Here is an 11827-nt window from a genome sequence, read left to right on the forward strand (position 1 = left end):
CTGCTTTTTCACCATCTATTAGCATTGCTTGCATTGTTTGCTAGTTTCTTTCATTCTTATTTTCTTTTGGTGCTTATATTATACAGTGAGATTTGTTTTCTTCTGAGTCACAATGCTTTTTACTTTTTTCAGCTGGGATCAAGAACTTCTTTATGATTTGTCACCAACCTTGTCACGTTTTTTTTTTTTTTCATCTCAAGTGTATCCTTCAGGGTATATCCAGTTCTAAGACAAATCTTATACTCCCAACATTTTATACTAATGTGCTTCTCATTCCATTTTTTTTCCCCCCAAATTCTCCTTTCAATGAGGCTTGAAAGATTGTCATTCTACTTACTAACAGGCTTGCTATGTCGTAAGCATTACCTACTTCTGTTGAAGCAAGTTGAGGATACTCCATTCATTTAAGGAGATATTCAGAAGCCTAAATTTTCTGTCCTCCGTAACACTGTATTGATCTGCTCTCTAGCAGGCAGACTACATAAAACAAGTACAACTACATGTTAGCACATCTGTTTGTCTGAGTCCAGGACATTTAAAACAAAACTCAAGTTCAGCTGTATAACTGTTACAGTGCCACAAGTAAGACATGTTTGATTTCCAACAATTTATTTTTAATCTGATGCTAACATGGACAGAAGAATTGGATTTTATAACTGTTAGAGAAAAGGCTCAAAGCTTAACTGAAGGCATCTTCTCTACCTTAGATACATTACATGTAGCACTTCCAGTCCCAGAGTCTCAATATCCTTGTATTAATGACATGAACAGATACTCAGATCTTCATTTAATGAAGGAGGAAGCTGAAATGCAGAATATCATCAGATTAATGACAGAACTGTGATCAGAACTGAGGACTTTCAGTTTCAAGTCCCAAACCTTATCCACCTTCTCTGGCAATAAGACTGTGAAATAAAAAGTGTTTGCTGGTTACAATAGCATCCCCATCTCACCTACATCAGTTGGCAAAAACAAACAAACAAACAAAGTAAAACAAAAACAAAACAAAATCCAGCAGAAATAAATGGATCTTATCCACCTCTACTTTGAGCAGCAAAAAAAATTGTCAAGTGTTACTTACAACTTGCAGATGAAGTTCTGTTATTCACTACTAAGATAGTGACATGGTGTGTTTTGGTATGTGACATATTTAGCTTTAGAAAAAAAAAAAAATATATATATATATATGTTTAGAAAGGCCGTAAGATTTACAGAGCATTGTTATGATTATCACTGGTACTTATTTGTGTTTAAGAAATATTTTAGTCAGAATAAAAAATTTTAGTCACTGATAAGGGAACAGATTAGACAATATATATAAACCAGTTGCACTGGAAGATAATTCAGAATCTTCATTCTAGTAAATGGTGTGTGGATGTGTGTGTGTGTGTGTGTAAATTGGGATGTAGTAGTTCGATACTATTGTCCTTAAAATACATTTTGCTGAAACGCTGTATAGGAAGCATCACTCCTCCTTCTACTTAATTTCCTTGCCTATCATACAGTATAAAGCAATTAAGAAAAGACTCATTAAAATGTTTGCTATAATTTAAAGCTAGCTCAATTTGGAAAACATTTGACTCTTTGTCTTGCATATAGCGTTGTGATTCATCTGTTCGCAATTCCTTCTTGTTTGTTTCAGTGTTGCCATAGCAATCCTTGCCTTTCAAGTACCAAGTAAATTGTTGAAAAGTACATCTTTTCTTGATTATGTAAACAGCATGCTCCTATAGAAGGAAATACTTTACTATTGTGTGCACTAACATTTCATCTATTGTAGCTACACTCCCCCTTTTCAATAGAAGTATATCCATTAAGGTCCTAGTTTTTAAAATTCTTTTCTTATCGTGACTTCAAAAGATTTTCTCCTCACAATGACATTCAAAAGATTTGCTCCTCAAAAAGGGCATGGTAATCAAATTATAAATGTTAATATATTTCCTTTTTCATAACAGTTCTGTAATATCCTTGTGCAAGCAAAGCACTTAACAACAAAAAGTCTGCTACACATACGCTAGAATTCCAGTCCAGTATCTCTCTGTAAATGGAATTACTTTCAGGCATCTGAGCAACCCCCATAACAAAAAGAGATGCATTAGAAGATACAAAGCTCACAAATGGTTTGGCTTTTTCCTGCTTATTAAAGCAATGTCTTGTCAGAACTGCAAGTAAATGTAAAGGGAAAAGGAGAACAGATATTGAACAGAGTGGTGTTGGTCCATTGGGGAGGAGCGGAGTGATGCAGTTTTATGTTTTTAAGAGCATAGGATAATCTATGTTGGAAGGGACAAAGTCCAACCTCCTGCTCAAAGCAGGGCTGGGTTTGGCATCGTATAAGATTGCTGAGGCCTTTATCCAGTCAGGGAATTTCACGCTGGGAAAAGCAGTGAATGCTTGTTTTGCTTCACTGGTTCATATAGATTTGCTTTATCTAGTAAACCATCTTTATCTTGACCCACAAGTTTTTACCTTTTACCTTTCTCATTCTCCTCTGGACCATGTTCCTTACCTGGACCAGGCAGTCTGTAACTCGCTGCCACTCTGCTGTCAGCTTTACTGGGCTCTCTCCTGAACCTGGCCCACAAACTCTACCCTGCCTGTCATCTGTCCCACGACTCCTCCTTCATGTAGATGGCATCTCCCCTCTTCTCTTCCCTGCCTGTGCCTCATGAAGGGCTTTGTCTGTCCATCACAGCACTCCAGATATGTGAGCTTTGCCACCTCCTCTGAGCAATTTCAGTAATGCCATAGTTCTGTGACTGCACATGAAGGTCAAGTCCCTCCTACTTGTCTCTAAGGCTGCATGCATATGTGTTTACATACTTGAGATGCATGGCCCTTCACCTTGTTTTACCCTTTCCGAACTTGCCACCCTGCCTTTATTGCTTTCTGCCACATCCAACATCTCCTCCTTTTACCGTGCACCAACGCTTCCTGTCCCCATCATTACCAGTTTAAATCTCTCCTCGTAAGATTGACCAGCCTGTTGAAAAAGATGCTTTTGCCCCATTTTCTGGCTGGATCACATCTCTTCCCAGCTGTCCTCAATTCACAAAGTGGGTTCTGTGGGGACAAATATCAAGTTCTTCTCCATGACACCAGCTGTGCAATGAGGCATTGACCTGCAAAATCAATCAACTCCCCTCCGATCCTTTGCCCTTCACCAGTAGTGTAGATGAAACTCAGCCTCGTGTCTCATGCCCTCAGCTACCACCTCCAGAGACAGGCAATCATTTATATGGTCAAGGTAAGCCTTGGCCATATTACTGGTGCCCATTGGGACAAGCAGCAGGGAGGAACATTTCAAGCACTGAGCAAGCCTCAGCAGTCTCCCCACAGCATCCCAGATCCAAGCCCACAACAAGCAGTAAAACTCCCTAGGCAGCAAGTCGGATCAGCATATGAGGACTTCTGGAGTCACTCTCTGTCACCTGCTGATACCTCCTGTTGCTTCTGCAGGACTGGGGATCACCCAGTTCTGATGCTTCTCCAGACAGGGTTTTTTGCCCCTCTCCTGCTAGCATAGTTTGCTATGCAACTGCAGATCTGCAGGTGGAGCAGCAGCTGTCTTCTTGCCAAAAGACACAAACTTCCAGCCTGTCCCCATCACAGGGGTCTCTGTTCATCCCCGTGTCAGCCAGTCTCTAGCTGCCTCTCCTTTGGGGCAGTTAGGGGTTCAGTCTTTGTTCTCTGCAGAGTCTCTGTGAAGATATCACCAATTTTATCTGTATGCATGTATGTTTGTTTCTTTCTTTCTTTTCTGATGCTGAGCAGTCTGCTCTCTCAGCTCCTTCTGTTGGCAGCTCAGCTCCTTGGCCAGCACTCCCTTCCTGCAGGCAAACACACCACCTGCCGCAGTCCTGGAATGGCCTCCAAACCCCCAGCCTGGGGAGCTGCCTCCTCCCTCTGGAGAAATGCCTGAGTCAAGGTCTCTGGTGTATTTGACCCTCTATAGCTCAAGTAAGCTGTCAAAACTTCAAAGCAGGGGACATTCAGTTCCAAAACATAAAATATTTTACAAAAAATGAGCTGCTTCTCAGCTGGTCAGATGCATTGAAGATAAAAGCCATTCTGCATCTGGTCATCCTGCTCATGGTAATATGGAATTTATCTGTTGATGAAGTATATCCAGTATTTCCAGTACTATCTGCTAACAGATGGCGTGGGAAGAATAGTCTTTTCCTGTAAGGCATCATGCTGCCAGTTACTAAGGGATCTTCTCACAGCATCCAGGTGTTACCTGTGGTAAATGTTTTGCACCTACAGTCTACATACCTAACCCCATGCTGAGAATGACACCATACTGGAAGATTCTGATGCCATATGGATATCCCACATGATATCTTTGTCTCTAAATTGGAGAAACATGGATTTGACAGATGGACCACTCAGTGGGTAAGGAATTGGCTGGATGGTTACACTCAAAAAGATGTAGTCAGCGGCTCAATGTCCAAGTGGAGATCAGTAACAAGTGTTGTTCCTCGGGGATCAGTATTGGGAGAGGTACTGTTTAACATCTATATTGGTGACATGGACAGTGGGATTGAATGTGCCCTCAGCAAGTTTGCAAGTGACACCAAGCTGTGTGGTGTGATCAACATGCTGGAGGGAAAGGATGCCATCCAGAGGGACCTGGACAGGCTTGAGAAGTGGGTACATGAGTACAGGCTGGATGAAATTGTACTGTGAGCAGCTCTGAGGAGAAGGACTTGGGGTGTTGGTTGATGAGAAGCTTGACATGAGCTGGCAATGTGTGCTTGCAGCCTAGAAAGCCAACAATAATCTGGGCTGCATTAAAAGAAGCATGACCAGCAGGCTGAGGGAGGTGAATCTCCTCCTCTAGTCCACTCTTGTGAGTTCTCATCTGGAGTACTGCATTCAGCTCTGGGGTTCCCAGCAAAATAAGGACATAAACATATTAGAATGAGGCCAGAAGAGGGCTATGAAGATGATCAAAGCGCTGGAGCACCTCTCCTATGAAGACAGGCTGAAGGAGCTGGGGCTGTTCAGCCTGGAGAAGAGAAGGCTTCAAGGAGCCAGTGGTCTTCCAGTACCTAAAAGGGATACCTACAAATACCTACAAGAAAGCAGGAGAGTGACTCCTCATCAGGGAGTATAGTGATAAAGCAAGGAGTAATGGTTTCAAATGAAAAACAGGTAGACTTGGATTAAATATTCAAAATAAATTCTGAGATTGGTGAGGCACTGGAACAGGTTGCCCAGAAGAGTTGTGGATGCCCTATCCTTGGAAATCACAGAATCACACAGAATCACAGAATCATCTAGGTTGGAAGAGACCTCCAAGATCACCCAGTCCAACCTCTGACCTAACAGTAACAAATCCTCCACTAAACCATGTCACTAAGCTCTACATCTAAACTTCTTGTAAAGACCTCCAGGGATGGTGACTCAACCACCTCCCTGGGCAGCCTATTCCAATGCCTAACAACCCTTTCCATAAAGAAGTTCTTCCTAACATCCAACCTAAACCTCCCCTGGTGCAACTTTAGTCCATTCCCCCCTGTCCTGTCACCAGGCACATGGTAGAATACACCAACCCCCACCTCACTACAGCCTCCATTAAGGTACCTGCAGAAATGTTCAAGGCCAGGTTGGATGGGGCTTTGAGCAACCTGGCCTAGTGGGAGGTATCCCTGCCCATGGCTGGGGGGTTGGAATTAGACAGTGTTTAAGGTTCCTTCCAACCCAAACCCTTCTATAATTCTGTGATTCATATTAGGCCTTATTTGTTGTAATGATTTGCCTGGAGACTCACACAATCATCTTCTGACTACTTCAGCTTTCCTCCCTGCCAGCTAACCTCTAGTACTTACCACCACTCCCAACACCCAGTCTGAAGCCCAACACCCAATGCCATGGTTGCTTGTGTTTGCTGAGGGCTGGCTGATTTCTGTGCCAGCAAATTCTGAAAACTGATAAACATTGAACCTAAAATTCAAAAACCTACCCTATGAAAAGCCTAAAAAAAAATTCCCTGGGTATCTCTGGTATCTCCAGTTCTCTGTTTCATGGCACTGTACATTATAGTATGTCTCTTAAAAGCACAGGAACAGGCAATTCAAAAATACACAGAAGGTCAACCTGTGTGAGCACGGATCTTGCAGAACGTAGGTGGAAAAAGGAAGTGTATAGCCACTGGAAGCGAGGTTGGGCTACATGGAAGACTACAGAGATGCTGTTAGCCTTAGCAGGGAGAAAATTTGTGTAGCCAAAGCTCAATTAGAGTTGAAGCTGGCCAGTACTGTGGGGGAAAATGAAAAGTTTTTTGGTGGTGGTGGTGGTGTTTTTTTTTTTTTTTTTTTTTTTTTTTTTTTTAATATATATTAACAGCAAAAGGAGGACCAGAGAAAACATTGATGAGGATGGTCATCTCACAAACAGGGACACAGACAAAGCAGAGACATTTGATGTCTTCTTCGCCTCTGTCTTCAACACTGATGAAGGGCTCTGGGACCCCAGGTGCCCTGAGTTAAAGCACTGTTATTGCTGTAATGATAAACTCCCAGCCAACCCCCGAAGAAGGGAAAGAAAGAAGACCATGGTAATTACAAGGCCAGTCTCACTTAAGTGCCTGGTAAAATTATGGAGAAAATTATTCTGGGAGTTACTAAAACACACCTGAAGGACAATGACTTCATTGGTCATAGCCAACACGAGTACATAAGGGGAAGGTCCTTCTTAACGAACTTTACTTCCTTTTATGACAAGGTCACCCATCTTGTTGACCAAAAGAAGCCAGTTGATGTAATCTTTTTGCGTTTCACTAAAACTTTCAACACTGTTTCTCACAGTGTATCACAAAATGTCCAGCATATAGCTAGATAAATGCATAATATAATGGATGAAAATTGCCTGATGGATCAGGCTCAAAGGGTTATAATAAATGGGGTCACATCAGGCTGGTGGCCAGTCACTAGTTAGCTCCCCAGGACTCAGTATTAGGGCCAGTTCTCTTCAATCTTTTCATAAATTACTTGGAGGTAGGACTTGAAGGTGTTCTGAGTAAGTTTGCAGATGACACTAAATTGGGAGGAGCTGTTGACTTCATTGAGGGTAGAGAGGCCTTGCAGAGAGATCTGGACAAATTACAGAGCTGGGCAATTGCCAAAAATACAAAGTTTAGCAAGAGCTAGTGCTGGATTCTGCACATGGGAAAGAGCAACCCTGGGTATTTGTACAGACTGGGGGGACAAGGGGCTGGAGAGCTGCCCTACAGAAAGGAATCTGGGGTTCTGGTCAGTGACCAGTTGAACATGAGCCAGCAGCGTGCCCTGGCAGCCAAAAGGGCCAGCTGTACCCTGGGGTGCATCAGGCACAGCACTGCCAGCTGGTCGAGGGAAGGGATTGTCCTGCTCTGCTCTGGTGCGGCTTCACCTTTTGTACTGTGTGCAGATTTGGGTAACGCAATATGAGAAGGACATAAAACTATTACAGAGTGTCCAAAGGAGGGCTACAAAGATGGTGAAGGGTCTAGAGGGGAAGACATATGAGGTGCAGCTGAGGTCCCTTGGTTTGTTCAGCCCAGAGCAGAGCAGGCCGAGGGGAGGCCTCATGGCGGCCTGCAGCTCCCTCACGAGGGGAGCGGAGGGGCAGGCGCTGAGCTCTGCTCTCTGGGGACAGCGACAGGACCCGAGGGAACGGCATGGAGCTGGGACAGGGAGGGTCAGGCTGGGTGCTAGGGAAAGTTTCTGCACCCAGAGCGGGGTCGGGCACTGGGACAGGCTCCCCAGGGCAGTGGTCACAGCACCGAGCCTGCCAGAGTTAAAGAAGTGTTTGGACTGTGCTCTCAGACACAGGGTCTGGTTTTTGAGTGGTCCTGTGTGGAGACAGTAGATGGACTCAGTGATCCTTGTGGGTCTCTTCCAAGTCGGAATATTTTATGATTCTGTGATTCTACGGTAGTTACTCAAGGTTCATACTTCCCCCTAAGGGCAATGAAGCATTTTCACAGCTCTAGAAACTAAGTGATCTAATCACTGAATTAAGAATTCCTAATAAGACAACAATAGCTTTAAATGCATATTCTGAATTCTTCAACATTTGTTGCCTACATTTATCAAAATTTCACCACACAAACTAGATGAGATTTTGTGAATTTTTAAATGGAAATATCATACTGTTCCTCTTCTCTATTTTGAAATTGAATGACAAATCTCAGTAAAAGAACAGATTATGAACAACAGAGGGTAAAAATGGATTTAAAAAAATACTTTAAATATTCCAGGCAGCATCCCTCCCACAAGGCAACAGCAGCTGTGATTAGTCATTGGATTTCTACTGGGTGCATATTGGTAAAGAAAAGCACAACAACACCTTGAAGGACTAATAAATTTAATCAGTATCTGAATTCTTTGTCAAAGACCTATCAGAAACTTCTGTTGCTTGGCCACCAGCAGCATTATTTATCTTCACTTGAGTACAGGAATAGCTCACAAAAAAAAAAATCCATAGAACTTTTATCAGAAAAATAATTCTCCTTAATTATTTGGAAAATTAATTTCCAAAGGACAGATTCATGAACATGCTCATTACCTTATCCTCTGCATATGAGAGAGCATGCAAAACACAGTCCTTTCTGAGTCCTGCTTTTTCAGGGCCTCCTAGGGGGATGTAGATCTGACAGGCTGTCCTACACTTCTGCATGTGAGACCAGTGGGGGGGACTGGAAGAACATGGCTGCTGTTCACTTGCCAGCCCATGTAAGCTTGAGTCTCCAGCTAATCCTTAATTCATTTTCAGGTTTGGGTGCCAGATGAAGAATATGCAGACGTGGTACACAGGCACAGAACCATGTCTGTAGTCACTTCTGAGTGGAAATTCTTTGGTATACTGAACAATAGATGATCATAGCAAGTGCTTGATTTTCCTGAACTTTGAGGGAACACAATATAACACAGCTCTGCTATAGAAAATATTTCCCATTAGTTTCAAGCATATTATATTGAAATTAATGAAAAAACTGAATTAATGAAAAACTGAAAAAGGGAAGGGAAGGGAAGGGAAGGGAAGGGAAGGGAAGGGAAGGGAAGGGAAGGGAAGGGAAGGGAAGGGAAGGGAAGGGAAGGGAAGGGAAGGGAAGGGAAGGGAAGGGAAGGGAAGGGAAGGGAAGGGAAGGGAAGGGAAGGGAAGGGAAGGGAAGGGAAGGGAAGGGAAGGGAAGGGAAGGGAAGGGAAGGGAAGGGAAGGGAAGGGAAGAGAAGGGAAAATCCAATCTACACTGCAACTGAAATGAGAACTTTGGTTGCCCGTGTTGATTTATGAGTCAGAGTGGAACCTGTTCACTTGCTCACTGTTTGGTTCTCCAGTGCCAGGAAAAATAACATACTGCAGGCGTTAAAGTCCACACAAGTAAGTTTCACATATGCGGTAAAAAGTGATTGTAAGGTACAATAAACTAATTTAACAGTTACAAAAGACATACCTATCCTAATAGACTTTCAACTTTTGAATTCATTATTGCATAGAATAGGAACATTATGACATCCTCAGTATGATTTATTGTTGGTGCAGCTGCTTTCAGCAAAAATTAAAAATGGATATGGAAGCCATAATGAGATCACCTTATATAAAAGCTTCTTTAAGTGTGCAGGTACATCAAAAGTAGAATAGTCTTTCCTTTAACCATTGATCAGTAACACATTTTCATTAAAATAACTGTTTGTCCAAGCTGAAACATATAAAAAAAAAACTACCTTAGTTTTACTGAGTTTTGAGGGTGGAAGGTTTTATAGTATCCCAGGTCAGAGGGTTATTTCAGGTCAAAGAGAATGAAATTGAAAACCTGGATATTTTATCCAGAAATGGGTATTTCAATGCAGTTTTACTTGTGAAAAAAATGTTTTCAAAGTTTTGGTTTTACTCTAGTGTGGAACAGAAACAAACTTCAAAAGCTTGAGTGTTATAATGAAATTGAATTGTCATCTTTCACCAACTCCAATTATCGATAATAATATTTTGCTATAACATTTTGCTTTCCAGAGGATTGCAAGACTGCAGTCAAAATATTCATTCAGGTAATAGTACTTTTTAGAGCCTCCTTCATCAGAGGATCTCAAGCATAATTAATTAAGCCTTGCAATACTCCAGTCATGAACACCATGCCTACATATTACAGAGAATACAGAACAGTGGTTGAATAATTTCCCACTGTAGCCTGCTGTGGAAATTTTATCTCCTCACACCCAGTCCAATTATCTGAACACAATGATTCTGTTAACTTGCAGGAACTATTGACAATCATTAAGCCACAATCAAAAATACTATCATCCACAAAAGCAGAAGTCACACTGTAGGTCTCAGAGGAGACAAGAGCTAAAGGGAAGGAGTCAAGCTATATTTAATAAGCAACTTACTACCTGTCAAAAAGGAAAGTTCAAAATAATTCATTTTCTTTTTCAAAAAATGAGGCATTTCAGTATTATGGTCATCAAGCAATGCATCATTCATTTATTAAATAAGAGAGCACTATTACATCTGAAATGTGGACTAATTATTCTAAAAGCATTAATCAATTTGTTAAGAACTCTTCAGTAATAATGTAGTCTCTTTGTTGCTACCACGGTAGGATTTACCTCACATAGCCATAATCGGCTTACTGATGCAAATACCATCTCCTTTTAGTTAATTTCAGGAAAACATTTTAGAAGTGCTCTAGGCTGAAAGGGATGATAAATAATTTTTAGACTGAAAGTTGAAGTGGATTGATTAGGAGCAATTTTTTATGTTTTACACAATAAAAAGATGAACTACATGGTTCATGGAGCCAATTTGCAGAGCAACCTCTTTTCTCTAATTGCTGCTAGACTAATGTAGAAGCACACTCCTAGGAAGTAGAGAAATCCATTTACCCAACCATGTCATTTAAGTAGCAAACAAGTAGTGGATTTTTCCATTACTTTTCATATTAGCCTTGCTACATTCCACCTGTGACCCTGATTTTAAGAGGGCATTGCTATAATAAAGGTCCACTTCAAAATTTTTCGAAGTAGACTAAGGACATTTTAAAAAAACGTAATTAGGGACATAACCAATCTCACTAATTCCTGGTAATGTATTGTAAAACCAAATTATTTGCTAAAAGGTCTAATAAATCCCCATCTTCAGGAGAAAGAAAAGAACATTTCCTCTATTTCCTCCAGCACAAGAATCTAGTGACTGTTCTCTTCTAACTACTCACCCTGTGGTTGCCCCAGCTACTAAGAAATTTATTTTAAGAATCATTTTTTTATAATAGGAAATTGACAGACTCAAATGGACAGATCCTATTTAAATCAAGATAAGATTTTTTTTAGTACTCTTCACTTGAAAATAGACAACATATTGTAGTTGGAGAGAAAAAAGAGAGGCGTATCCTTATCACCCCTTATTATAGCAAGTCAGAGTACATGGAATAATTAGCTTTATGTTCCAGATGTCTTCTTTAAGGACTGTTTCAATTGTGGCTGGAACTCCGTTAAAAAGAATGCTATAAGTAAAAACTACTCTGGGAGCAGAAATTAGTTCTATTCAATGCTTCTGAGTTTTTTAATAACATTTTTAAAAGTTATTTTCATAAATATCTAGAAAGAAATTGTAAACATGTTTGAAGAGAGTATTCATTATTCCAGAATGAAAGCAAAGAACATCGTTGATATTGTCAGGTTGTACAGAGTTTCCTAATAAACTGAAATACGTCTACACAGTCTTTCCTGACCTTTTAATGAAATTCATTAAATAAGTGCCAAGTGTTGTGATACTGTTAAACCAAAATATTTTATGTGCTCTGGCAAAGCTAAATTAAAGGCATGATTCCCACATAACTGCTCTAA

General features: G+C 41.0%; 1 long non-coding RNA gene across 1 annotated transcript; it reads left to right on the forward strand.

Annotated features, from left to right (window-relative positions):
* The first annotated feature begins 6222 nt into the window (after positions 1-6222).
* Positions 6223-10167, forward strand: LOC136789072 (uncharacterized). Its single transcript, XR_010827845.1, has 4 exons — positions 6223-7383; positions 8761-8845; positions 9287-9368; positions 9999-10167. It is a non-coding gene; the product is annotated as an uncharacterized lncRNA (long non-coding RNA).
* The last annotated feature ends 1660 nt before the right edge of the window (positions 10168-11827 follow it).

This window comes from Anser cygnoides, chromosome Z, assembly GCF_040182565.1.
Source record: "Anser cygnoides isolate HZ-2024a breed goose chromosome Z, Taihu_goose_T2T_genome, whole genome shotgun sequence".
Classification (NCBI taxonomy): Eukaryota; Metazoa; Chordata; class Aves; order Anseriformes; family Anatidae; genus Anser; species Anser cygnoides.